Source organism: Protopterus annectens, chromosome 11.part0 (assembly GCF_019279795.1).
Source record: "Protopterus annectens isolate FY-2018-M chromosome 11.part0, PAN1.0, whole genome shotgun sequence".
In the NCBI taxonomy this organism is placed as follows: Eukaryota; Metazoa; Chordata; order Ceratodontiformes; family Protopteridae; genus Protopterus; species Protopterus annectens.
In genome coordinates, this window is record NC_056745.1 from 1,547,198,867 (window position 1) to 1,547,211,603 (window position 12,737).

Below are 12,737 nucleotides of genomic sequence, written 5' to 3' on the forward strand. Positions count from 1 at the left end.
TAGTTTTAAGAGAGAGCAAGTAAATGAAAAAGAATATCGAAAATTATGAGGCTTTTTTTCTAGCAAATGCATGTATACTTAGTAGCAATTCTGCAGCTGGTCTTCAGGTTTCCATGGAAATGATCTGATAAAGAGAAACTGGCTATCTGGTTCTCATGTCTCCATGGAGACAACCTAATAAAGAGAAACTGGAGGCACTCTGGTGGGAGGGGATTGGCTGTTGGAAAAGAAAGAAAAAAAGAAAAGAGAACTTGGCTAGAACATAATGTTTTCTGAAAGCAATCAAGGTTTTCTTAGCTGAGAGGGCTTTAAAGATAAGACAAAACCAATTATACTTGAAGTAAAGTTTTGTCAGTTTTTTAAATGTAATGGGGATACTAATATAAACATGTACTTTTGTTTTGTTTTGTTTTTTCTTTTTCTCCCTTCTCTCTTTTTCTTTGTAGAGTTTTAAGAAATGTAGGTACTGCAAATAAAAATGCAAGGTAATGAAATAAAAATGAGACACTGGCACTTTCCCTAAAAAAGGAGGGAGAGAGGAGAAGTTGGGGAGAAAGGAAAGGTCTGGTTCAGAGAGTATGACAAAAGAAACATCAGTGTGCTTTTCTCATTCTTGCATAGGGAAATGATTGGGTTATGAGCCTAGATGTTATCCAGTAACAACTTTATTTCAAAGCATGTAAATGAAAAAGAATATTGAATATTATAAGGCTGTTTTCTGGTAAACAAGATACCCTTAGCAGTTTTGTGTCTAGTTTGCATGTCACTAGAAGACAACTTGATAAAGAGAAATGGCTTGGAGAAAGTGTTTACTGAAAGCATTCAAGTGTTTTCTCAGCTGGGAGAGCTATAAAGATAGGCATCATAAAATTTCACTTACTAATAGCACAGGCTGTACCATGTGTCTTAGCATGACTAACCTTTCTTTTTGGTTAACTCTAGCCTGTCTGTGTGGCTAGCAACTTAAAAAACTTTTGTTCTTATTAGAAAGCAAAAATTTCAATGTTTGAAGATGTACATATTTTTGTGTGTTATTATTAATTTAACAGGTTTTAGAGGGGGTTGGGGGGTTGTTTGTTCTATTTGAGGGCTTTCAAAAAACAACAAGGTATGTAAGATGTGACATAGGCTTAAAAGGATATGATAAGAAACAACTGTATAAAAGACCAACCTGCTGAACAGCATATGCATGTAACATAAAAGTTGGAACTAGACATTTAAAAAAGCAGTTATACCTAAAAGGTGATAATAATAACTATATAAGAAAATGATTCCTTTTGTAATGTCTTTCAATCTGAATAGTCTTACAGATAAATACAAAAAAGAAAGAGCAGTGAACTATATTAAAAATGTAGAGTGCAAATGGTTATTCTACAGGAGACACACCTGGAAAGAATTGAACATGTGAATTTGATAAAGAAAGGTTTTCAGGATGGTTATTCATTGGAATATCTGGGGCAAAGGAAAATAAGCGTACTTATATTACTTGCAGGAGGAGCTCCAGTAGTGATAGAAGGGGGAAACATATAATAATGGAAGCTATATAGTACTAAGGGGATACTGGCAAGGGAGGAGGATTACACTGGTATGCATTTACATTCCACCTAAACTGCTATAATGGAGCTTAAGAAAATACTGGGAGAAATAATCAGCTTTCAGCAAGGAATATTACTGAAAGGCTGAGACTGGAATTTAGTTTGCAACAGTGAAGATGTGTCTGGGGGCCTAGAAGGGAAAATATAACAAAGGAAGGTAGATTTTGGAAGAAATTTATGAAAATGTTTGGCATGCAAGATGCAAATTCAGTACTAGGAGTTTGGAGTGAATTTACATATTATTCTCCAAGATACAAAAACTGGGCTAGGCTAGATAGAATTTATATCTCACATGAACATGTGCATTTAAATGAAGTTCTTAAAACTCACCCAATAACTATTGCAGATCATGTGTCAATAATAACTAAAATAAAAATGCAAGATAATGAAATAAAAATGAGACACTGGCACTTTCCCACCTATAGGCTGAAAAGAGAAGAATTTAAGGAATGGGTTTTGGAATTAATTCAGGAGCTACTAGAGAAGTTAGAAATTGTTTATGAAAATATAGCTAGGGAGCGGGATAAAATTAAAGTGGAGTTTAAAACTAGGGTGGAAATAAAGGAATGGGAGATATGGCTCAAAAGTAACAAGAATTATTTAGATGGACTGATAAATATTAAAGTATTGCAAACTAGGGGGAATCTCTCAGAACAAGAAAAGAAGCAACTGCAGAATGCTAAACAGAAAATAAGGGATTACCTCGATAGCATGCACTAGTTTAGAAAGATTGCTGTTAATCAACTGTTTTTTGATAATTCTGGAGCACAGAAAATTTTAGCACAACGACTCAGGCAACAGAAAGTGGAAAGGGCTGTCACCAAGCTTAGGGAGCCTATAACAAGGAAGATAACAAGAGACCCTGTAGAAGTATTAGAAATATTTCAAAGATGTATGAAAGTTTTTATAAAGCAGAGAAATATGGAAATCAAGAAAAGGTACAAATGGAAATGTTTATGGAAAAATTAAATATGCCAAGGTTAGAGGTAGATTAGGCTCAGTTACTAACAGGTTAGGAAGAGATGAGATAAAAATGGCTACGTATAACCAATCTACAGGAAAGTTCACAGGAATAGATGGTATTCCAGTGGAAGTCTGGAAGCTAGGAGGGAGAACTGATTATGATCTGGAAGGTTTTGTTCAACAGTATTTTAAGATGAGAAGTACCAGCATCCTGGAAGAAGGCGGTGGTAACAATAATATCAGAGGAGAAAATAAAAGTGAGTGGCGTCCTCCCTGATAACTTCTGCTTGAGTAGAGGAACCAGGCAGGGTTGTCTGCTTTCCCCTTTGCTGTTTGCATTATATTTACAACCACTGGCAAAGAAAATAAGGGACTCAGAAATTCAAGGATATAATTGCTATGGTAGTCAGGAAAAGCTGGGTCTATTTGCAGATAATATTATTTTATACCTGACAAAACCAGAAAGGGACATTACAGTGTTGTGGAACATTTTAAGACAGTTTCAAATCTTCTCAGGATACAAAATGAATGAAGCTAAAATAAAGGCAATAAATTATGTACCCACACATGGATTGGTCCAACAATATCTATATTTATGGAGACATGACAAAATTAATTATTTAGGAGTATGGGTTAGAAATGACTCTGTTGTGGCAGCTAAGGATATGTGAGAAGAGACTAAACAGAAGATAATACAAAAACTGAGAAAATGGAAGCTTTGTTATTTGGATATGGATACTAAGATACAAGCAGTTGAAATGTTTTTAGTCCCTTTAGTCTTATACACAGGTCAGACATAGTTTTATCAGCCAGAGGAGAAGCTGTGGATAGCAATTAAAGAAGAGTTAAAGGATTTTATCTGGGAAGGGAAGACAGCAAGGTTAAAGTGGGATAAGCTGATTCTTCCAGTACAACATGCCGGACTAGGATTACCCAATTTGAGGGGGTATTTTAGAGCAACACAGTTAAGGCTCTTGTACATAGCACAAGCAGAAAACTATAATTCAAAGTGGAAAGGAATGAGGATGATACAAGGGGGAAGCTCAAGAAGTAAAGAGATATTGGGATTTTGGATGCAGACTCTTAAGGAGAACAACAAAAATCATAGAGTATTAGATTCATAAAATAGCAGGGAATATTCTAAGAACTATACCAACACGAGAATGAACAAAAGAGATTCTGTCGATAGGGATGACTGTGATTAGGGATACAGATAATAGGCAAGAGGTGGCTGGAATTTATTGGAGAAAACTGGCAAAGGAACCAAGTTATTGGGAGCAAATAACTAGAAAGGGAAAGGTAATTGAATGGGAAGAGGCCAAGTATATATTTGGACTGCAGGTTAGAGATTGCCTTCCCTATCAAGGATTGGTATCAGGGGATAAGCAAAGAGAAAGAAACAGGAGGGTCCTAAATGAAAGATCAGCACTGGTAGAGTTTTTCATAAAATCTAGAACAGAAGCTGCCATTAAAGGGAATAATTAGTAGAGCATATAAAATGTTGCATGATAATTATAAGGATCAATCAGAGGAACTTAGAAAGGATTGGAGTTAGATTGGATAAGTGATTCACAAAGAGGCAATGGGGATATATGTATCTCCCAAACATGCAACAAAGTTTAGAATATTTAGGATCTTTGCCTGGAAGTGTTTAAATAGGTATTTTTATACCCCAAGTAGACTCCAAAGAATTTTTCCTCAGGTGGGTAGCAAATACTGGAGGTGTGATGGGCAAGAAAGAGGTGGCTGGGAACATATTTTTTGGGAGTGTAGTGAGCTGGCAGACTTTAGGGATTCCCTGCAGATCTCTCTGTCAGAGATGCTGGGTAAGAGGATTGGATTGACTGGGGAGATAATTTGTTTGAGCTATGATACATAATCAGAATTGCCGCGGCATAGTAAAGCCTTGCTGAGTCTAATTATGGTGGCTGCCAAAATAACAATTACTAGAAAATGGAAATCAAAGTCTAGACCAACTTTACTAGAACTAGTGAGTATAGTAAGAGAGATAAAATAACTGGAATTGGGATCTTTAGAAAAGGGACTGAGCAAACTTTAGGAAAAAATGGGAGATGTGGGAACAATATATACAGAGAAGGAACGAGGTTTAAGAGGTAGGATTTGAATGAGCCATATAATGCTTAATTGACAATGACTGGATAAGTTATAAGTGAAATATAATGTTTGTAGTTACAGTTGTTTCAGTGGTGTCTGTGATGTATAATATTTGCAGCTAAAGAGGTGTCAATGTTTGTTTTTCATTTATATAAATGTAAGATTGCCTATGTCATACGTGCTAATTTAATAAAGATGTTTATTGAAAAAAAAAAACAACAAACACACATCAAAAGTAATCAAACAGGATGCATGCTTCAGCTTCTCCATGTCCAAATTTCCATAGGCAAAGTCCCATATCATATCCTTGTGGGCTACATGTCACACTCTATGACCTAAGTACTTGTACTTGGACTTACCGGAGGTCCTCACCATTCAACCCAATACCATTTTCATGTGTAACTTCAACTACACCACTATAACATGGATATTTACATGACCCCAAACTTACAGGCCCAGAGATTTATGACTTTGTAAAGACAAACACCATGGACCAGATATTCTATACTCATATGAGGGATACAAACTTACTTGACCTGGTACTAACAAACATGAGAAAATGATGTAGCCCCCCCTCCCCCCATGTGTAGTGTCCTCTCTGGTATGGTCAGACCACAAAGCAGTCTCCTTCATAATAAAAATAAATGATGGTCCCTCCTTGGCTAACCCTGTAACATTTAGGATCTATTCTAAGACAAACGTCCTGCTGCAAAGTGTTAACCTGTCAAAATTGTAAGCCCCCCATCCCCTAAAAACACAGCAGCCTTTGCTGAATTGTTCCCAGAAACCCAGTAAAATCTTTTCAATAAATGCATAGAGACAGTGCCTACCAGAAGTAAGTCCAGAATTAACTCAAAACACAAACCACCCTAGTAAAATTCAAACATAACCAGAGTGTACAACAAAAGCAAAAAAGCCACAACCATGACTGGGAAGTGCTACACCCAGCATGATAAAAGCACTCATCAATCTAAACAAACAATTAAGAGGGCAAGTTAAGTCCGCCAAAGCCAATTGTGAGGTAGAGATAGCCTCACAGGCCAAAGACAAAAACAAGACTTTCTTTAGCTATGTCCGAAACCTCAAAGGCAGCACACAGCAGTATGCAGAATTGATTGTGAATGGAGCAATCCACATGGATTTGGAAGATAAAGCAAGTCTGCCGGCTGAAAATTTAACTCAAATTTATCCCCTGCTTTCCCCCAGTCACCCCCCAGGCAATACCATCAAACAACACCCCATTCAACTATCACTGGGGAGCAGGTTCTAGATGCACTGTCTTAGGCCAAAAATTCTGCATCGGTGGGCCCTGATAACTTTCTAGGATGCATCCTAAACAGATTGGAACATGATCTATCAGGACCACTGAAGTCACTGTTTAACCACAGCCTCCAGAGAGGCTTTGTGCCATGCAAATGGACAACTGCAAAGGTCATCTTTCAGCACAAAGATGGGCCATCAACAGACCCCTGGAACTACAGACCCATAAGTCTGACTAGTCTCACATGCAAAGCTATAGAGAGAATTATCATGGAAATGATTAATAAGGACATAGAAAACCTTCAAATGTTGGATCCAACTCAGTTTTGTTTTGTCAAGGGCAGATCATGCGCAGTGAACCTGGTAGTCTTCTTTGAGAAGGCATCAAGGTGATGGATGAGGACAAAACTGTGCATACTGCTTACCTTGACCTGGGTATGACATTCATTACAACACCCAACTCGGGCATTGTAAACAAACTCATAAACCCATGTGCTACACACTTTATAGCCAACTGGCTCTCAGACAGGACCCAGGAAGTTTGGATAGGGGGACCACTTCCACAATGAGGTCAGTCACTAGTGGAGTCCCTCAGAGCTCTGTGCTGGGGTCTGTTCCTTTTTGGCATCTATTTCTTGGAAGTCAAGGTTAATGGCAAGGGCCTCTGGCTGACCAAGTTTACAGATGACTGCAAACTAGAAGAAGTCATAAAATCCCCCAAAGACATTAACATCCAACAGGAAGGACTAACACAGACAAATGACTGGTGCCAAAGCCACGGCTTAAAACTCAGTGCCAAGAAATGCATAATAGTACCCTTTGGGGAGTCAGCCACCCTAGGAAATTACTTAATTGATAGCACACCCCTAAGAGTAGAACAAGTAGTCAGGGATTTGCGTACACACATAGATAGCAACCTGGCTTTCGATCAACATGTGTCTACGGTAGTAAGGAAATCATTCTTTGTTGCTGAACTTATTAGCAAGGGCATGGCATCTAAGTCCAAGGAAGTCATTGTTCCCTATACTCAGCCCTCATCAGGCCCAGTGAGTACAATGCCCCCTTCAATATGTTCCTGATGAGACACATGCAACAACTGGAACATCCACAGAGATTCCTCACAAAAAGAATACAGGGTGTAAACAACATGGACATCTCCTCAAAGCCCTATCTGTGTATTCTGTTTCCAGCAGACTGTTGAGAGCCGACCTATGACTGGCGTACAAGGCATCCTTATATCCTACTTTGATTGACCTTTTGCATATCTGTAAAACATATAGCATCAGAATTGCTTAACCTAGGGATTTAAACTTTGCTTGCAACATAACTAGGATACATTGGAGGGTCAGGTATTTGTCTCAGAGAACTCCCGTTCTCTGGAACAGACTACATATCTATGTGTGGCAGAGCTCTTCCTTAACACTATTCAAGAGTAACCTAGACCAGTGGATAGGAAATAGTAATTACACTCTGGGTCTAGAACCTTTGCCTCTAATAGACAAAGGTAGCATGTAAAGCTTGCCCTAGCTTACATATGCACCTTAAAATGACTCTAAGGTACATAAACCTGTGGGATACAATTGGGATGCTTGGCTATGTATATTGTCCCAGTGGTCGTTAGCCTAGTATACACCTATGACCCTAATGGTAGTAGAAATAGAATTTCACAGTTTAGCTAAATAAATTGAGAAAAGGGAATCCCAATAAAGATTTCTGGATTTTTGTATGAATGCTAATCTTTGATTCTGAGATGTATACTATAATAATATTTTGTAGTGGTACTGCATTTATTGGCTCCCTACTGGGATGTCGACATTAAAGTGCCAACAAATCAAAAAAGGCAGAAAATCCAAGAGAAGAATGAATCTTAAAGATTGCTGTTCTCATTTAAACTTCCCATCCCTACCCCACCTCTGAACTTTTATATACCAACTCTGAGATCCACACAACTTGGAGAAAAGGGAATATTCTGAAAAATGGCCATCTCAGACTTAGTAAATGTGAGTCTGTTTTTCATCCATTTAGTCACCGTATTTTGAAAGCTGGTCCTGATATTTCAAATGGTTAATGCATTTATCTGGCTTGTGGGGGATATTATATACCATTTTAAGGTGTACGTTTAGGTTACAGGGTGACATAAGCCAATAAAGTTTATTTGGAGCCAAGAAGTGGTATGATTTATTTGGGCACTGAGTTGCAAACTAGGAAGCCAACAGAAATGTAAATTAGTAAAACGGATTATGCATAGAGTAGACTAGTAGGATGTAAGAAGGTAAAGAGTAACACAAGAACTTTGTTGGCGAGCTATGTCCATATAAGTTTTATTTATTTATTTATTTATTTGCCCATTTTTTTCCTGGGAAAGTCCAACTTGGCATTCCTGGGAAAGTCCAACTGGGCAGAGCTAATTTTCAACGGAGGCCCAGGGAGAAAAGCTGCATCACATCAGATTTATATTAACAGGTGAATTTCAAACAGTACTCAGGAAAAACAAGTTACATTTCTCAGAAAAAAAAACAATTATAAAACAGGTATATACAGTAAAGTATTTACAGCAACAATTAGAAATCTAAATAGTTCCTGCAACTCTAAAATCATGCAGGAATAAATGGTCTGATACTGTAGAAGGGAAAACATTGCTGTAAAGAAATGTTTGTGTTCTTACATTTCAGTAAAGAAAGATTTTCCAGGAGTTTAAGATACGTAATGAAAAAGGTTATAAAACTGACAAGGTAGGGAGATTTTAATATTGCATACGTTTGTAAAGAGTGCAAGAGATATAATTAAGCTATAAAATTATGCAAGTGGGGAGGGGAGCAGATATTAGTATTCTGTATGAGGATTGTGGTCACAGCATATGACAGAGAGCATAGTATAGGATTAGTTCTCATAGCATATGGCAGAGTGCATGGTATAGGATTAGTTCTCATAGCATATGACAGATTGCATGGTATAGGATTAGTTCTCATAGCATATGACAGAGTGCATGGTATAGGATTAGTTCTCATAGCATATGACAGAGTGCATGGTATAGGATTAGTTCTCATAGCATATGACAGAGTGCATGGTATAGGATTAGTTTTCACAGCATATGACAGGGAGCATGGTATAGGATTAGTTCTCATAGCATATGAGAGAGTGCATGGTATAAGATTAGTTCTTATAGCATATGACAGAGTGCATGGTATAGGATTAGTTCTCATACCATATAACAGACAGCATAGTATAGGATTAATTCTCTTAGCATATGACAGAGTGCATGGTATAGAATTAGTTCTCAAAGCATATGACAGATTGCATGGTATAGGATTAGTTTTCATAGCATTTGACAGAGAGCATGGTATAGGATTAGTTCTCATAGCATATGACAGAGTGCATGGTACAGGATTAGTTCTCATAGCATATGACAGAGCATGGTATAGGATTAGTTCTCATAGCATATGACAGAGAGAATGGTATAGGATAAGTTCTCATAGCATATGACAGAGTGCATGGTATAGGATTAGTTCTCATAGCATATGACAGAGAGAATGGTATAGGATTAGTTCTCATAGCACATGACAGAAAGATGGTATGAGATTAGTCCTAATAGCATATGACAGAGTGCATGGTATAGGAATAGTTCTCATAGCATATGGTAGAGGTCATAGTATAAGATTAGTTCTCATAGCATATGACAGAGTGCATGGTATAGGATTAGTTCTCATAGCATATGACAGAGTATGGTGTAGGATTAGTTCTCATAGCATATGACAGAGTGCATGGTATAGGATTAGTTCTCATCGCATATGACAGAGAGAATGGTATAGGATAAGTTCTCATAGCATATGACAGAGAGAATGGTATAGGATTAGTTCTCATAGCACATGACAGAAAGATGGTATGAGATTAGTCCTAATAGCATATGACAGAGTGCATGGTATAGGAATAGTTCTCATAGCATATGGTAGAGGTCATAGTATAAGATTAGTTCTCATAGCATATGACAGAGTGCATGGTATAGGATTAGTTCTCATAGCATATGACAGAGTGCTTGGTATAGGATTAGTTCTCATAGCATATGACAGAGTGCATGGTGTAGGATTAGTTCTCATAGCATATGACATTGTGCATGGTATAGAATTAGTTCTCATAGCATATGACAGAGTGCATGGTATAGGATTACTTCTCATAGCATATGACAGAGTGCATGGTATAGGATTAGTTCTCATAGCATATGACAGAGTGCATGGTACAGGATTAGTTCTCATAGCATATGACAGAGTGTTTGGTATAGGATTAGTTCTCATAGTACATAACAGACAGCATGGTATAGGATTAGTCCTAATAGCATATTTCAGAGTGCATGGTATAGGAATAGTTCTCATAGCATATGGCAGAGGTCTTAGTATAAGATTAGTTCTTATAGCATATGACAGAGTGCATGGTACAGGATTAGTTCTCATAGCATATGACAGAGTGCTTGGTATAGGATTAGTTCTCATAGTACATAACAGACAGCATGGTATAGGATTAGTCCTAATAGCATATTTCAGAGTGCATGGTATAGGAATAGTTCTCATAGCATATGGCAGAGGTCTTAGTATAAGATTAGTTCTTATAGCATATGACAGAGTGCATGGTACAGGATTAGTTCTCATAGCATATGACAGAGTGCTTGGTATAGGATTAGTTCTCATAGTACATAACAGACAGCATGGTATAGGATTAGTCCTAATAGCATATTTCAGAGTGCATGGTATAGGAATAGTTCTCATAGCATATGGCAGAGGTCTTAGTATAAGATTAGTTCTTATAGCATATGACAGAGTGCATGGTATAGGATTAGTTCTCATAGCATATGGTAGAGTGCATGGTGTAGGATTAGTTCTCATAGCATATGGCAGAGAGCATGGTATAGGATTAGTTTTCATAGCATATGAGAGAGTGCATGATATAGGATTAGTTCTCATAGCATATGACAGAGTGCTTGGTATAGGATTAGTTCTCATAGCATATGACAGAGTGCATGGTATAGGATTAGTTCTCATAGCATATGACAGAGTGCATGGTGTAGGATTAGTTCTCATAGCATATGACAGAGTCCATGGTATAGGATTAGTTCTCATAGCATATGACAGAGTACATGGTATAGGATTAGTTCTCATAGTACATAACAGAGAGCATGGTATAGGATTAGTTCTCATAGCATATGGCAGACAGCATGGTGTAGGATTAGTTCTCATAACAAATGACAGAAGGCATGGTATAGGATTAATTCTCATAGCACATAACAGAGAGCATGGTATAGTATTAGTTCTATTTAGGCTGCCTGTTCTAAACTGGTGTATCTAATAAGGCTTATAAGTTAGGTATACAGGGGTTGCATGAAAGTGGCAGAGTGTTGAATTGGGGTAGTTAGATAAAGAGAAATATGAAGAGTGTTGTTTAAGTGGGGGGGGGGGTGAGGTGTGCATTGATTCCAGTGCAGGGTAGAAAGTTGTTAAGGTTGTAATGATTCATGTAGAGGAGGGTAAAAATTTACTGATAAGATATAAGAAGTTTAGGCTTTCACTAGATGTCTCAACCTGATGATGAACATGAGCATGACCATGAGTGGGTAAGGTATTCCTTGAGTTGGATTTTATAGCTTGTGAGATTGTTTATCATGTTTACTTGTGAAGGTATTGTGTTGCAGAGTTTGGAGAGGTAACAGGAGTACAGTGAGTCCCCCAGTGAATTACTTGCTTTAATAGTGCTTAATAGACATTTATCACCAGAAAGGAGGCCCCTTGTGGGGGTGTACGGCAATAATATGTTTTTCAATGCAGATCACATTTCAAGATAATATATCAGTTTGTGCACCATAACCCATCTCAGAATATGCTATGTCTTTATTAAGCTCTAGCCAGTTTAGCTGTTTTAAGGCTTGGTAGTGGTGAGTTTGGTGTGCAGTGCTGGTAGCAGATTTAACTACTTTGTTGTAACAGGATGCTAGTTTGGATTTTAGTGTAGAGCTTAGGTCTGTAAGGTAGGTGAGGCATATATGACGGTTGGAAACAAATTGGATGAGGCTATAATTTTTCTTGCTGGGTCTGTAAGATAATCTTTTGCCCTATAAAGGGAACCAAGTATCTGGTGGGTCTTTTTAATTGTTTGAACAATATGTTGATCAGATTTAAGACTGCATCTCTTACAATGCTCAGTAATTTAGTGTGTGGTATTACCTCAATTTTAGTATTATTTCAGATGTAACCATTAAATATTGTTTTTTGACAGCTAATGTTTTGGGGTGAACAACATTAGTTAAGTTTTATTGGATATAAGGAGCAGTGTTGTTTTTTCAGCCATGTTTTGAATGAAGGGAAAGTATGGCCTAAATTATTTTAGAAATTTAGGGACAGTCCCAATGTGTTATAAAAGCTCTGGTAAAGGCTTCATGATAGCTTATTGCATAAACTGAAATGGATTTTGTCAGCTGTCCATATAACCATGTAATTTGCATAAAAATAAGGACACTGGCTACAGATATACAGAAAGTATTTAAAAATATGGAATACATGAGAATCCTCAGGACTAGCCCTTGAGTGAGAGCAATGTCTGCGGAAGAAAAATGGCTCCCTTATTTTAACCCAGTAGGTGTGATGAGATAAGTAGCTCCCCATCCACTTAACAGATGGTGGAGAGACACCACTGCAGGGCAGTTCTGATGAAACATTGGGTGAACACGGTATTTTAATCCGAAATATAAATAAAAAACACAGTATTACAAATTTTCAATACACAAAAATAGGAAAAAGGACAATAAATAGGACAAAATTTGAA